The following is a 16,702-nucleotide window of genomic DNA, read 5'->3' as shown; positions in this document are numbered from 1 at the left end:
ACAACTCGGATCACTTTCAGGACCAGGAGACTACCTTGGAAAACCTTTAAAATGTCCTACAACTCACAGAAGACCACTCAGATAAAGTTACCAGGTAGCAGAAAATATTTCCTGACATTCTTAGGTCCATGGCTTTAAAACACTACTTTAATGCCGCTGTCTTTTCCTCTATAAACCTTGACACGCTGTAGATTAGACTTCGGGAGCCCTCTTGGCCCTGAAGAGCTCTGACCCCAGAAGCAGACAGCACAAGGGCTGCACGGTGGCAAGAGCAGCAGGGTGGAGGGCAGCTCGAGACGAGTTGTATTTCTAGCAGGGCAGCCGCCAGGCCTGCCAAGGCCAGGCTTTCTCCCCAGGAAAGGGAACAGCCACAGGGGGCGGAAGAAAGCAGCCAGCAGGGATGAGGAAAGTCACAAGGGCCACAGGCAGAGACAGAGCAGTGAGGGGCGGCCCTGAGAAGACGGGTGGTGAAGAGGCAGCGGGGCAAGGGAGGCGGGGGCAGGGCGCCCCGAGAGCTCCCGAAAAGGCCAGATGCCCCGAGGCAGCACTGGCCAGCGTGTGGCCCAGGGAGCCCCCCAGGCCTGAAAACCCCCACCTCTGGAGGTAGGGCCGGTGACTGCCTACCAGTCTCCCTGCAGACTCTCAGGCTGAGAAAGGCGCCCTGAGGAGTGAACAGCTCCCAAGGAGGGGCGCCCAGTAAGAGATGCCTTCAGGTCCTGTCCTAACCCTGACTCTCCTCCTCTTCATGACCAAAGGTCTAGAAAGAGCCGTGAACCCGGGTCTCTGGCTCCTCCTCCACCTGTGCAACTGGTGTCTGCCTCCTGGAGACACACATCAGTTTACACGCACAGAATGCACACAGCATCACTGACTACACCTCACCGTTCTTCCTGAACATACTCTGTTCCCACCGACTTTACTGGCTCCTCCCCTCCTCCTGCAAGAGCTTCCTTGGAAAATTCTGCCAGGTTCTGTGCCCTATAGGAGATACAAAGATCGCTGTCTCAAGGAATTTTCAGTTTAAAGACAATACCCATAACTGTAATGTGACGTGATGGTTTCTATAAGGAGGACAAGCACAAAGTGCACTGAGGATGCCAAACCTGCCAAGACAAGTCCAGAGGCTTCCTGGGGCTGGAGCCGCGGCACCCAGGAAACTACAGGCAGGCCCTGCAGAGAAACAGCGGGCGAGAGCCCGCATGTCAAGGCCACAGAGCCATGACGACAACTGCAGGGACTTCTTTCCAATCTCATCGCTAAACATGCATGTTTGGGTGACTTCTCTCTCTCCCCCCGCAAACTGGAATTGACGTGGTCTAACTTTACAGGAAAAATATATTTAAGCATTACTTGTAGTTAAATCTGGTCAGCGGGGTGAGTGATTATTTTATCCCCATAATTTTCTACAATAAGAATAAATTACATTATGTTACAATCTTAAAATGTCATAGAGCTAAAAAAAAAAAAACAATCTTCAAGTACTTAAGTATTTTTGACAAATTATAAGCTAGAAATAACAGAGATCGAGACCAACAAGGCAGGAGGTTACAGTCAGGTTAGAGTCTTAAATGCCATTCATACTAAGAGTTTAGATTCTATGCCACATGTACCAAGGAAGCTGGGAAAAAATGGCACAGGGGAGTAACATGACAACATGTATGTGACAGAAAACCAGCGGGGTGGAGGATGAGTGGCAAGACACGAGCTACTGGACAGTCAGTTACACAATGTACCGCCCAGGCTCCAGAGTAACAACGGACAAAGAGGCGCTTGGGGGGATCTGAGGCTGCTTAGGTAAGGGATGGTTAGAGAAAGAATCATCACTTTCAAGTAAGGAAGACAGAGAAAGGTGGGAGTTAGGGGAGAAAATACTGATTTTGATTTAGAAATGTGACTGTGAAATGCCGGTGTGAAACCAAGGAAAGACATTAAGCGGGAAGTTAAGACCTATGGGTCTGGCTTTCAGATTTCAGGGCTAGAGATACAAACCCAAGAGTTGTGGGCAGCTATGAAATTCTGAAGATGGATGAGACTGAAGAATACTCAGGCAGAGAGGAGTAGGCAGGCCTAAGGGAAGAAGGGAAGAATGCCAGAGCCAGGCTCCTTGGAGCAAAGAGGGATGGAGCACAAGGGGCCCACCTCCCTGAAGAGAGGTGCGGCAGCTTTCTCTCAGTCAGGGCAGCGGGTGAGAAGCTGGGCGAGTTCAGGCATGACAGCTTGTGTTTCTTCCTGAAACAGGAAGCAAGGACAGGTGCTGGGAGAAAAGGGGAGCGGGGTTGGCAGACGGGAGAAGATCAAGACGATGCAACAGGATTATGGAGCAGTGCTGAGGCCCAGCAGGTACTGGACACCCTGATCGACAAAGGCACATTTCTAACACTCATCTCACCTGAAACTACCTGGTAATAATCTGCCCTGATGGGTTCTAAGCGCCAAGAACACAATCTTTCCTGTCTTCAGTGACAGGACCTATAAGTGCTTGGGACAAAATCAGTATTCAAAACTTATGCTGAAATACGTTAAATTGTATGTCATTTTTCTCGGACATTATTTAGAACTGCAAGAAAGTACAGATACCCCAGGGATAATGATTTTTAATCCACATAAGTATACACAAGCCAACTTTCAGCTAGATATAAAATGCCTCACTCTCTAGGTGCTTGTGCATCATGAACCAAAATTCATTTACATATACAAGCAACACAAACATAGGCACTGATATACTACATACACACACTCAGTTATAAGGTCATCCATTTATTGGTTATTATTCTAGTTATTAGCACAAAACCCCAAAGTTTTTAGAAATTCTTGTAGAAACAGTCAAATTGCTGAGACTACCTCCCATGGGTCCTCAGACTCCGATCTGAAACTGTGGAATTAATGCCACTGTTTACAAAGCAAGTGCAAGAGGAGGAAGGGGCAGTGCTGAGAAAACACACATACACACAGAGAAGGTCATAGTCAAGGGCCTAGATATCAGGGTGCAGGTGAGAGAAAGGGCTAAAGAGCCAGGTGTAACATTTCAGGGGCATGCAATCTTGGGTAAAAGGTCGAGGTGAGGGAGACAGCTATGGGAACTGGGTTGGCTGGGGTCCGTTCCCAAAGCAGAGTCTGAGACGAGAGCAGGCGTGCAGGCAGCTCACTCAGAGGGTGATGGGGAATGAGAGGTGCTGAAGACGCAAATCAAGAGAAAAGGCCAGGGCACTTTAGCTACCACAGGGGTGCCCAAGGGTTTGGTCTCCCTGAGAAATCTTGAGAAGTGTATACAGTTCACCCCTGGATCCATGGATTCCATTGGCAGATTCAACCAACAACAGATGGAAATAAATTTTTTTAATTATAGAGTTCCACAAAGCAAAACCTGAATATGCCCTGCACAGGCAACTCTGCATAGTATTTACATTGAATTAAGCATCATCTGGAGGTGACAAACTGCACAAGAGGATGTGCATAGGTTACACTCAAGAGCTACTGCTGTTAAGTCGCTTCAGTCATGTTCGACTCTGTGTGACCCCATAGGCGGCAGCCCACCAGGCTCCCCCATCCCTGGGATTCTCCAGGCAAGAACACTGGAGGGGGTTGCCATTTCCTTCTCCAACGCATGAAAGTGAAGAGTGAAAGGGAAGTCACTCAGTCATGTCCAACTCTTAGTGACCCCATGGACTGCAGCCTACCAGGCTCCTCCATCCATGGGATTTTCCAGGCAAGAGTACTGGAGTGGGTCGCCACTGCCTCAAGAGCTACACCCTCTCAAAGAGACTTGAGCATCTGTGCATTTGCTTGGGGAGGAGGAGTGTCCTGGAACCAATCCCCCTTGGATATTGAGGGACAACTGTGGAAAGTGTGTCCAGAGAAGGGTCATTGGGAAGACATGCCTCAGTTCTAGTCCCCACAGGTAAAAGTCTGCCCCAAGGGGCTCCCAAGAACAACAGTACACCCCACCAGAAGGCTTCTGCCAGCTCCTCTCCCCACGGACAGACAAGAGGGCTGGTTGGAGATGACCCAGGGTTGAAAAGACAGAAGCACGTAAAGCAAGACGCAGTCAGCCTGAGTGAGCCAGAGAACTGCTGCAAGAGGCAGCGCCGGGAACCAGAGGCGGCCCCGGGAGCGAGGAGGACAGAGGGCTCCAGTCCAGCACTCGAAGCCCCTGGCGTTAAAAGAGCAAGAAAACTGCTAGAACAGAGTGTGACAAGGGCCACTTGCATTAACTCTGGAGATCCCAATGATGGCAAGAACTGGGGAGGGGATTTAGGCCAGGCAAGTCACATATAGGCGCACATACATATATTAAAACAAACACAAACTTCTGTTTAAAAGATTTAGTAATTAAGACGCCTGACGCTCTTTCCCATCTACTGCAGATGTGTATGACTGATCTACCTTATGAATTGTCATCTTCTAGAAATCAGTTCTCTGTGTCCTCTGTACTAGCCCAGTATACAAAGAGTCTAAAGATAACTGCAGATATTGAGGTATCCACAGAAAAGTAAACAAAGGCAAGCAGAGTGCAGTGATCACCACCGTTTGCTAAGGCATTGCTCAGAGTGTGGACTGTGGAGTCAGGTGCCTGGACTCAAACCTCTAATCAACCCCTAACTAAGCAGGTAATACTGGCAAGTTATTTAATCTGTGCCTTAGTTCCCTCATCTTTAAAATGGACACTATAGTTTCTACCTTATGGGGGATATGCGAAGTCTGCATGAGTTGTAAATATAAAATACTGAAAACAGCATCTGGCACACTGCAAGCAATACCTAGATGGTACCTGTTATCATTATTACTATACATTACAGCTGGAGCTCAGCAACAACTTGATTCAATAAAGTAACTATGTTTGAATGTTTGGGTTTTTTCAATCCTAATTATTAACCAAAAACTCTGAATTGATCCATGTTAGGTGAAATACAAGATATGGACGAAAAGATGAAGTATAAGGTTTAGAAAAAAAACACAACTGCAAACAACAGATTAATGTTGACTTTTTATAGAAATTAATACATTACTTTGATATGATATCAAAACCTGATACTGTATATGGTAATGGTAGTTTAGTTGCTAAATTGTGTCCAGTTCTTGTGACCCCATAGTCTGTAGCCCGTGAGATTTCCCAGCCTAGAATCCTGGAGTGGGTTGTCATTCCCTTCTCCAGGGGATCTTTCCAACCCAGGTCTCCTGCAGTGCAGGCAGATTCTTCACCAACTGAGCCACCAGGAAGTCCTATACTGTAAAAAAAAAATAAGGCTTAATCAGGTGCTATTAATTAGATACTAATTATTATGCTAAGTATAATTAGATAATTATTTTAGGTTCTACATTTAAGTAGGATTATTTTACTTTCTAACAATCATATTTCTAACAATTTGTATGTAAAATAATAAAAGCATCAAAACTTTAATGCTTTTTACTACCACATTAAATACAGCACAGATATTTTTGAATGTTAGTATCACGAATCACCTTAAAAAAGATCAGAGTGGAGAGTAACATTCCTAATTAAAATAGAAATAAGGAAGAATGACTTCAGGTTTCTTCTTCTATATGGGGAAGCAAATCTAGGAGAGGCTAAAAGCAGGAAGAAAATTGCCCTGAAAAGACATCTTGTAGCAGAAACTTAGACCAGGAGGCTGTGTACCAGTCTGGTTCATTCAGAGACTGCCGCCCACTGAGAACTATAAAACACAAAGGTGATCTGTTCACTTAAAAGACGGACAAGGCTCACACCAGGCACACCCAAGAGTGATACGATAATTGAGTTTTGATGATTTATGGTAATTTGTAACAAAAAGTTTTATTTTATTTTTACTTTTATTCTAACACATGCAAACGACTATAAAAATGACAATAACTAATAAAAATAATAACAGCAGCTATCCCTTCTAAGCAACTCCATGAGGTTGGGGACAATATTATCTTTGTTTCATATATGAGGAAGCCAAACCACAAATACCTTCTCCAAAGTCACACAGGTAGAAGTGAAACCAGACCATCTGAATTCTGAAGCTGTGACCTGAGTCTGTGCTCCATTAAGCTACAATATTCTGAAGGCACACTCAGCCACTATTTTAAAAATAAAAGAACATCCTTCTACTGTTAGAACTGACTCAGAGAACAGAAATGGAAAGGACTTAAAATGTTCTTTGAGTTTATTTCTTAGTCCTTCAAAATGACTGGAGACCATCAGAAGTTATTTTAATTGTCAAATTTCGTGAGTATACTGACAGGTTATGGTCTCACTCCTACAAAAGCATTTCATCCAAATATCTTTTCTTACTACATTTAATTTTAACTAAAGGGTCATAAGGGCTTCCCCGATGGCTCAGTGGTAAAGAATCCAACTGCAATGCAGGTGATGCAGGGTCGATCCCTGGGTCAGGAAGATCCCCTGGAGGAGGGCAGGGCAACCCACTCAGTATTCTTGCTTGGAGAATCCCATGGACAGAGGAGCCTGGCAGGCTACAGCCCATGGGGTTGCAAAGAGTCGGACATGCCTGAAGCAACTTAGCACGCACACGAAGGGTCATAATTCATCCTTTGAACAATAAATTATCTCAAACAGCTCCCCCAAAACATCATTCTGATAGTTAGAAACATGCAATTGTTCCCTTTGTCAAAAACCGCACATAATTAATCCCCACTGTAAACTCATCTTTATTTATCAAGGTTAAATGTGGTTTTATGAGCTAGTCAAACTTTTAAATACATACTAAGTATCTGTTAATGTTCTTAACAATGTGACAAATGACTCATTTGGTATTTCTTTTTACATTTATAGATAAGATCTTTAGAAATTTTATATGTACTTTATTTATAGAAATTAAACAATTATGCTTTAGAGAAAAATTACTTTTAAAAAATGGAGAGTTACATTTACTTTAAATTTTAAAATTGGGTGCTCAGAAGCCATCTATGCCCCAAAGGACACAGTACAAAAAGAAGTCATCCACAAAAGATTTCTTCCTATAAAATCTTCGCACTAACAGCACATTTTTATTCAGCACAACTTGGATTTCCAAGTCAAATATCCATTGCGCATCTACCATGTACAAGACATATAACTGACAAAGCTGGGACATGAACCCAGGCATGAACTGAAAGCCCAAGCTTTCAACAGAAGTAGGTTTCTAATAAGAAAGGTTCCTTCTTTTATATCCTAACATTTTAAATCTTTTCATCTTAATGGTGGAAAAGATTCAAATACCTCCATTGAGGTATATCATAAGCCTCTCCTGAAAACAGAATAAGGTTAGATTCATCCCAAGTCTGTACCACCATCGTTATTTTCTGTATCTGTGTTCAAAAGGAAAAAAATAAATAGTCCAATAACATATTAATATTTACCGATCAACACAGTCCAGAAAAGGAACAGAGCCAAGAGGAAAGCCTGAGGCTTTCCTACCGTGCAGTTCACCCTGCTTCTCCCCACGCAGAGCAAGCAGCAGGAGAGCATACAAGCCTGCTCTGCTTCACACCACCAGACTCGAGGGCGAGCGCTGGGGATGAACTCACCAAGAGCAAGAGCACCTTTCCCCTTGTGAGAAGAACAAGTAAAACTCAACATTTTCCCCCTCTCTGGCAGAAGAGGTGCGTGGTGGTGATCCTGGAGGTGTCTATGGCCCAAATAAATAATAAGCTACAATGAATGATTAACAAAACTTAGCAGAAAGGATGAAAGAGGGAAGAAAAAGAGGGACCAGGAAAGAAAGGAGGTTGAATACTCCAAGGCAAACAGGCAACATTTCCTTTGAAGTCCGTGTCCACCCACTGTGGAGGATAAATCGTATTCTGAACTAGAAAACTTTCTAAAATTCACAACTCCCACTCAGAAGAAAAAAAGACTTTTTATGAGCCCCGACCCCGTCTTACCCAAAGGTGGTATCAGCCTGAGTTGAGTCCCAACAACTAAGGTTTGACTACTCCATAACTACAGGCTTAAAAAACAATTTGAAACCTGAGAACAGGGCCAATACTTAAAATTACAGAACAGAAAATGTGTCTATTCTGGGGCTTCTCTGGTGGCTCAGCAGTAAAGAATCTGCCTGCAATGACGGAGAGGTAGGTTTGAACCCTGGGTCAGGAAAATCCATCCAAGAAGGGAATGGCAACCCACTCCAGTATTCTTGCCTGGGAAATCCCACTGTCAGAGGAGACTGGTGGGCTTTTGCAACCGGGGTTGCAAAAGAGTCAGACACGACTGAGCAACTAACCAACAACTGTGTCTACCCGACCCCCCACGAAAATGACAAAGCAGACAATCAATCATCAGCACCCACCCCTGTGGTGCAAGGGGAAGATAAAGAATTGACACACTGTGTCTTGGGAAATAGTTTCAATGATCAAGATGGAAGTTGGGGGGAAGTCAGGGCATGGAACTGAACTACGAAAAATTTCTACAGCACGAAAAGAGAAAATTAAGAATCTTCTCTGGGAAAAAAAAAAAAGGAGAATGAACTCATTATGCTCTTCAAGGAATTAAGAAAATCTCAAATAGATTTTGTAGCAATCAAACACAGTAAGACCACAAATCTAGAGAAAAAGTGTACAGAGCTACAGGAGGAAATATAAGTTGAAATCTTCTGCAGAACTCAAAACACACAGGAACAGAATCAACATGACAGGAAGAGCAGGCTTGAGCACACAGAATTCAAAACAATTCAAGGCAATAAGAAGCATGACATTATAGTCAATAGTGATCCAGTAAATAGATAATTGGTATATCACCACCACCACTTCCCCCACCAAAAAGGTTATAGCCTTTACATAAGGACCAAAAAAATAAAAAAGATTAATAAGCATTAAATTCCAAAAAATGGTGAAAGGGCATAAAATAAGTTCAAAGCTCATAAAATAAGCCAAAGGACAAGACTTAAAATATGAGCAAGGGATTTCCTTGGTGGTCCAGTGGCTAAGACTCCACTCTTCCAATGCAGGGAGCCTGGGTTCCATCCCTGGTGGGGGAACTAGACCCTACCAGCAGCAACTGACGACCCCGCATGCTGCAACTAAGATTGAGGATTCCACATACCGCATCTAAGACCTGGTGCAGTCAAATAAATAAACAAGCAAAAGTTTAACACATTAAGTAAATCTATTAAGACAAAATATTAAGGGCTGACCCAAAATGAGCATGAAAAGTTGCCTGAACTTAATTCTTCCCCGGTACTCCTTCCACTCGAAAGACAAGACATTACCCAGCAATTGCTGAATTTCAAAATAGCCTAGCGAGCTGTTCCTTCTTTACACTTGGCTATGTCTATAGATTTTGCCTTTCTCTGTGAAGGGAAAAGAGTAAGTCAGCAGCTGCTTTGGTTGAAGAATTTACTTTAGGGCAAGTTTACAAAGAACCAGCAAAAACAAGTTTACCACCTTAACTAGTGGGATCGACAAGCACTTGAGAGCAATATATGTTCCATGTAATTTCAGTCGAGGAGAACTGTAAGTTACACTCCTTGGATAATTTTATGTACTTTTTAGGTAAGTCATTCCAAAATTCTTACTTGGTCAAACCTTTAATAAATTTTCACCATATGTTTTGTCATGTCTCTCCTCTGCCCTGTATTAGATTGAAACAAACACAGTGCTTGAGTATATTCTAAATATATATATATATATAGTAAATAAAGGTTAAAAATTTTACCTAAATATAGGTAAAACCCAACTAATGTCTCACTTAGCACTAAGCTGGGAATAATATCTACCTTAGAAATGTTACAAGAATAAAATATGATCATGAATGTAAAACAAGTATCTTTATAGGGACCTACAAATCACAGCTTACTTGATTACTGAATTTTCTTCTTGCTCTTCAACTCATTCACTGACTCCATTAGAACCTGAGTGACTACTTAATAAACGGTTCTCAATCATTTTAAGCCATTTTAGTAAGCACAAGTCCACTCCCTACTGTTTCTGTTGTGTTTTTCTAAAATAATACTAAATGCAACTTTTAAAACTACAATCTCCACCTCCAATAATCAAATATGACCCACCACTACACCTTTGGGGAAGGAAAGAAATTACAATCTGAAATAAATAAAAAACTGCAAAATACTGGAGAGCTAATAATTACTCTTCTTAATTTTACAAAGACTAAGTGAAAGTGGAGGGTGAAAAAGTTGGCTTAAAGCTCAACATTCAGAAAACGAAGATCATGGCATCTGGTCCCATCACTTCATGGCAAATAGATGGGGAAACAGTGGAAACAGTGTCAGACTTTATTTTTTGGGGCTCCAAAATCATTGCAGATGGTGACTGCAGCCATGAAATTAAAAGACGCTTACTCCTTGGAAGGAAAGTTAAGACCAACCTAGACAGCATATTCAAAAGCAGAGACATTACTTTGCCGACTAAGGTCCGACTAGTCAAGGCTATGGTTTTTCCCGTGGTCATGTATGGATGTGAGAGTTGGACTGTGAAGAAAGCTGAATGCCGAAGAATTGATGCTTTCGAACTGTGGTATTGGAGAAGACTATTGAGAGTCCCTTGGACTGCAAGGAAATCCAACCAGTCCATTCTGAAGGAGATTAGCCCTGGGATTTCTTTGGAAGGAATGATGCTGAAGCTGAAACTCCAGTACTTTGGCCACCTCATGTGAAGAGTTTACTCACTGGAAAAGACTCTGATGCTGGGAGGGATTGGGGGCAGGAGGAGAAGGGGACGACAGAGGATGAGATGGCTGGGTGGCATCACAGACTCGATGGACGTGAGTCTGAGTGAACTCCGGGAGTTGGTGATGGACAGGGAGGCCTGGCATGCTGCGATTCATGGAGTCGTAAAGAGTCGGACATGACTGAGCAACTGAACTGAAGAAAGCTTAAGTTACCTATGTATTCATTCAATAACATTTATATATGGAAATGTGACCTCCATACATCTAAATACTTTTCCTCATCATTCTTAATATTTTCAACCACCATAAGTAGAATTATTTCAAAAAATTTGAAAAAAATTTTCACCAAAATTTAAAAACATTTTTCACTTTTTTCAACCACCATAAGTAGAATTAACTACTACTTTTTTTTGTCCCAAAATATAGTCTTGATAGAGTCTGGCACAGCAAATGACAAACCTTCAGTGATCCTCAGTAACACAGTGTTGTCTAATTCAAATTTCTATTACAACTAGTTGTAATTATGTCTGTGAACCACACCAGACTAGAGTTGGAGGGCAAGAGTCCAGGCCTTCATTTAAAATATCCTTCATTTTATTTATATGTATTTACTATATAAAGACATATATATTTGTATGTGTATGATTATATATCGAAGTAATCAAACAATATTTATTTGCTAAATTAGACGGTATTCTACCTTCTAACTATACTGTCCTTTGACCATGTCATCATCTATATTCGTCTCTTCGGTCATATCATTCCAAGCTCCTCACGGCCCTCCAAAACCAGTTAAGCCAAAGCTGGTATTTTTCTCAAAATCTATTAGAATTACCTGGTACAGTGCACTGTGTAAACATCCTGTGGTGTTTGCTACATTTCCCTAAATTGAAAACAACATACCCCAACTAGACAGTATCCTCAACGGCAAGGTGCAGGTCAGCTTCTTGACCTACACCCAGTAAGCACCACACTGCTCAGGAAGTGGCACTTAGCACACGAATGGATTAAAATGTTACTGCCAACAGAGCTCCATCCTGACAGAGAGCTAAGAGTACTAGACTTGGCTGGCCAGCACTTGCAGGCTTGCTCAAAGCCATGACTTGGCACACCACATGCCCTCTGGGGTGAGGGCACAAGAAAATGGCTGCTCATGAGAGAGGGAAGACCTGTCCTCTGTAGAGTCAGGTCACACAGCAGCTGGCCTTCAGCTCACAGGGCAAAAGAAAGGAGAAACCAAGAGACCACTGCATTGTAATGCAGATACAGAAACCAGAGCCCTTTCCAGGTGAGGTGTTCCAACAAATGTCCCAGAGAAGCTCAGTACAAGCTTGCCCAAAACCCAGGTTTCCCAATCAAGAAGCCTCTGCTACATCAAACTGCTTCTCTAAAGAACTTGTTTCACCTCAAACAAGCTCATCAAAGGAAAAACCTGAAAATATCCAAGTCCCCCACTAAGCTATCACAGGAAGGAACCAGAAATTCAAACAAACTGAGGAAGGGAAATGCTTTTTCTAGATTCCTTTTCTTCCTCCCAGCCTTTGACTGGGACGTGTTTCCAGGGCCCCTCAGTGGCACCTTTTCACTCTACACGCTCTCCAGTACTTTCATCTGCAGCCCAGAGCGTCAGCCTTTACAGACTAAGAATTCCCAAATCGTAAGCTCCCAACCAGACTGCACGTTGTGAGGTCGCCGTCTGCAGTCAACTGCACTCCGGGCGTCTCAGCAGGAGCTCAGCGTTCCCCTGCCTCCAGGCGGCCAGCAGCACAGCGCCCCCTTGTGGTCACGCTTCCCACCTCGGACAAGCCACCTCCTGACCAGACACCTAGGCCACTTCAGCTCCTTTCTCCTCTCCTACCTCAGATACCAAGTCTGACCTGTCCACCCTCAAAAATAAGTAGTTCTTGTAGCCCCACCCAGGTCTTCCCCCATGCCAAGGATCTCCAAAGCTTTTTAATGCTCCTTTTACTATTTAACAACAAAAACAAAAAGAAACTTGAGAATACATGTACCCCAAAATATGTATTTATAAATTAAAATACATGTACTTCTACAGCAATGTGGTAAGATATTATAAATCATAATAATAAATTTAAGCTTTATTAAAAAATATTAAGTCTAATATTTTCTTCCTACATCCAGTGATTTTATACATCCCTGGGGTCCAGGAAGTTGCACTTTGGAGACTGTATAATGAAACAAGTCCAATAACTGTGTTTATACATGCATGCACTATGCATATTTGAAACAGTTTGTCACTTACACACACTTCTTGATCGGATGATATACATATGCTTTAGCATATTGCTAAATATAGTTAACCTTATCTTCCAAAGCCACAAACCAAAACTAAAGCTTAGAAGTAGCTGGCTTCTGTACTATTTTATAAATAAAACTTAACTCTGCAAAATTCTCACAATTAGTCACATTTAAAAGAGAAGAAACCTGCAGAGTATAGCTTGGCTCCTTTTGCATACAGCTCCAGAACAAGAAATACCACCTTTTTCACTTATCTATTGGAAATTCTAAGACTGCTAAGGTTCTGAAGGTTTTCTGCACTGCAACTCCAGTAACCTAGATAGATAGTTTTCTCAGTTTTCTACAGTTATAGATATTGCTATCATTTCAGGGTTCTGAAGAATAAGGTACTCGCCCACCCTCTGGACCCCAAGACTCCCACCTCTGCTATAACAACATACAAGGACAAACTACATAACACACGACCAATCAGAATAGACTTGCTCAAGCAAAAAAAAAGATATTTACATATTTACACAATATAACCTAGGATTCTACTGACAACCAGACAGATCCTAACCCTCCAGGCAGAGTAGGATAACCAGTCCACACGAATCCTCTCAGATACTAAGTGAATTTGTTACATGTTCAGAAATACCAATTAGCAGAACTCCAAAGTTCTAAAACTTTAACTATCTCATGTTTCATCTTATCACTCCAGCAGAGTAGTCAAGAACTAATACACCCACACATATGCCATGAAAACAAGCACCACCTAAAACTATTAATTTGCAGTATTTTATAAAGTAACCAAATGCCCTAGTTTCCCCAGGAGTTAGGAATTTATCCACCCCAGTATAGGACATGTCCATTCAATGATGCTAATTTGGGGCAGCTTTTAAATATCCTGACCAGAAAGCTGAGGAGAAAGCCACCTAAATTCAATGATTTATTCAATATTACTGATCCTATACTTTCCACACACAGAATAGCGAGGGGATTAGAAAACAATACAGAATTTAACATTCCTTTAAAAAGAATCAACATTACAAAAACTTTAAATTTTAAGTCTGTGAAATCAACACTGATGACTCAATCTGGAGTTTGCTATTTACAGAAGCAAAGTATTAACCACATCCCATCTTTTTAACTAGCATTCTAATAACATCTTCCATTTTATACTGCATTCTAGGGTGGGTATAATCGCTTTCTCCTCAAATGCCTGTTAACTAAAACATGGATTTCTTTCATGTGTTTTCTATTTATCAGCTAATCATCTTCAGTCCCTCATTTATTAATCAGTGAACTAAAATTATTTTCAAATGTGAACATCTCTGTAGGGCTCTTAAGCCACCCCTGACTCCTGTGAGCCTTGATGTCCACAGATCCAGAATAAGTAACTTGCAAGTCAAGTTCCTTCACCACTTCTTAAGTGTTTAACACACAACGTATTGCAAAAGTCTGGACTCAGTTTAAGAAAAATTCCTAATCGAAATTCAGTTAGCATTTGTTATTATTGTACCATCAAAACAACAATAAAAAATAACAATAATTCTACCCAGCTAATATTTATGTGGAACGCAGATTCAAAGAAACCTTACTGATATCACCAATTACATGAGTTTTTTTTAAAAGTCCTTCTACTGTATCAAGAAGGAAAGAAAAGGAGTTAATATTCATTGTTCTAAGTGTCTTCTATCTTACATTTTCTCACCACTATACTGTACCTATACAAGGTTACCTGTGGTTCAAACACGGGTTGCTGGACCACATGGGTTGTCCTCATCACAACTGGGTGACCACTTATGCTCCCTGTGCCTCAGTTTCATTTGTAAAACAGGGATTAAATACAACACCTACCTCTTTGGATCAGTTCCAGGATTAAAGGACAAAATAAAGGTAAAGTGCATAGAGGTAGGCATAGCCCTCACTGTCCTCATAATAATTCCTAGTTTTATTATTAGTATAGGTAGGTACTGTTCCCATTTTACAGATGGAAGAAATGGAGCCTTAAAGAGTGTAATTTACTAGTAATGATCATACAGACTAGCGCTAGGTTTTCATGCAAAAGCACAAAACTGATGAAACAAAAATTGCTCTGGCATGAAATACTACCATTCTTAAAAATACAACTTGTTCTGAAGCATCGGGAACGGCACGAATCAGGCACAGGCTGGGCAGGAGCCCTGGACACGGCCGCGGAGCCCACACCCAGCATTAGGAGAAGGGCCCACAGGACGCGCCCACCCGGCTCCCCGGTGCCCAGCGGCGCGGCGACGCCAGGGACGCGGGGCTGGAGCCGGGGTGAGTGGTCCCGGCGTGGAGACCCGGCAGCCGAGGCCGCTGCCGGACGCAGGTCCGCGGAGGCCCGTCCGCGCCCAGCCCAGCGTCCGAGTGGCTGGTCCGACTCCCGGGCCTCCGCGACCGCGGCCCCGCGAGGACAGCGCCCCTGCCGGGAAGGTCCAGGGGCGGCCGCGGCCCGACTTCCTCCCCCGCCTGACGGCTTGGAATCCACCCGGAGGCCGCGGCCCCCACGTCTGCTCCTCCATGAGAGCCCGGCCGCGCACCGAGCCCGCCGCCCGCCCTCCCGGGCCCACCTTCTCCCGCGGCGTCCGGCCCGCGCGGTCTGCTCGGCTTGTGCTCCGCGGTTCCCGCTCGGCCTGTCCCGAGCTGGCGTGGCCTCCCGGGCTCGGGCGCGGCGGCGGCAGCGGCGGCTCCTCCTCCTCGCGGGCGGGAGGAGGAGACTCGGCGGCGCGGGGCCGCCTCCCGGCAGGAAACGACCCCCGGGGCACCGCCTCCCTGGCGCTGCGATCCCGCTCCGCAGGCCGCCGCCGCGGCTCTCGCCCTCCGGAAGCGCATTCCTCTCGGGCCGCGTCAGCCGCGGCCGCGGTGGGAGGGGGAGGGGGACAGGGCGGAGAGGGGGAGGGCGACGGAGGGGGAGGGGACGGAGGAGGGAGGGGCAGGGGGACTGCGGCGCGGGCCGTGCGAGGGGCGGGGGCCACGGGACAAAGGAGCGGCCCTGCTGGGCCGCGGGCTCCGCCGCAACCTCGGCGGCGTCTCCTTTCTTTGCAGCCGAGGGAGAGAGGGAGGATTTTGCCTGGCCCTGCTCACCTTAATATCCTTCTCGGCCTGCCTTAGGCGCTGCTTCTTCAAAGCCCCGTGTCTGTCCGGCCGGAGGACTGCCCGGGGTTGAACCCTGGAAGCCCTGCCTCCCAGGAGCCGGCTCAGACAGATCCGGGACACTTAGTCACTCACCTTGTTAAGGTTTCGTGGGGCCAAAAACGTTTCCCTTTGGAAGGGAAGTAGCTAAAGCCGATATTTTTCTGGTGGGAGGATTTGCTTGATTTACGTCTTTGAGAGAGGGGAAGACTTACGGAGGAGACGGGTGCCAGGAAAAATGAAGAAAGTTGTAGAGAGAAGCTGGTGAGTTGAGGAGCAGCTTTTGTTAGGTTCATCTGGAGGTCCATTTATGGGGAACAGGGAGGAGAAGGAAAAGTTCATCCTTGATACCGTTTCTGTCCTACCTCACTTTTTTCAGTAGGTGGATAGGGGGGCTGGAGAAGAGACAGCTAAAAGAAGCATGGCTGGGCACATTTTGATAAGAGCATCGAAACCTCTGCCGGCCGGCATCATACTGAAACCCGGTTACTCAGACTGCGCTGCTGGCAGGCTGCCATCCTGTTAGCAGAAAATGTCCATTGCCACGTGGTGAGCTGCAGCACCCTGTTGGGAACAGAACTCGAATGATGAGATTTGTGAAACTGAGAAGCAGTGTTTCATTTGGGGAAGATTAGAAGCTGTGATGCTCATTTGACGGCCAATCTTGAGGAAGAAAAAAAGACAACCCCATCTATG

General features: G+C 44.2%; 1 protein-coding gene across 2 annotated transcripts in view; it reads right to left on the bottom strand.

Annotated features, from left to right (window-relative positions):
* The window catches only part of ITGB1 (integrin subunit beta 1), a 43,684-nt gene extending 27,468 nt beyond the window's left edge, over window positions 1-16,216 (bottom strand). For both annotated transcript variants that reach the window (XM_069547388.1, XM_069547389.1), the window contains exon 1: window positions 15,445-16,216. The gene's annotated coding sequence lies outside the window, so the exon portion shown is untranslated. The remainder of the gene's footprint in view (window positions 1-15,444) is intronic.
* Between the last annotated feature and the right edge of the window lie 486 nt (window positions 16,217-16,702).

This window comes from Ovis canadensis, chromosome 13, assembly GCF_042477335.2.
Source record: "Ovis canadensis isolate MfBH-ARS-UI-01 breed Bighorn chromosome 13, ARS-UI_OviCan_v2, whole genome shotgun sequence".
Lineage (NCBI taxonomy): Eukaryota > Metazoa > Chordata > Mammalia > Artiodactyla > Bovidae > Ovis > Ovis canadensis.
The sequence above is the reverse complement of the archived record's forward strand: the minus strand, read 5'-3'. Positions and strand labels throughout refer to the sequence as shown.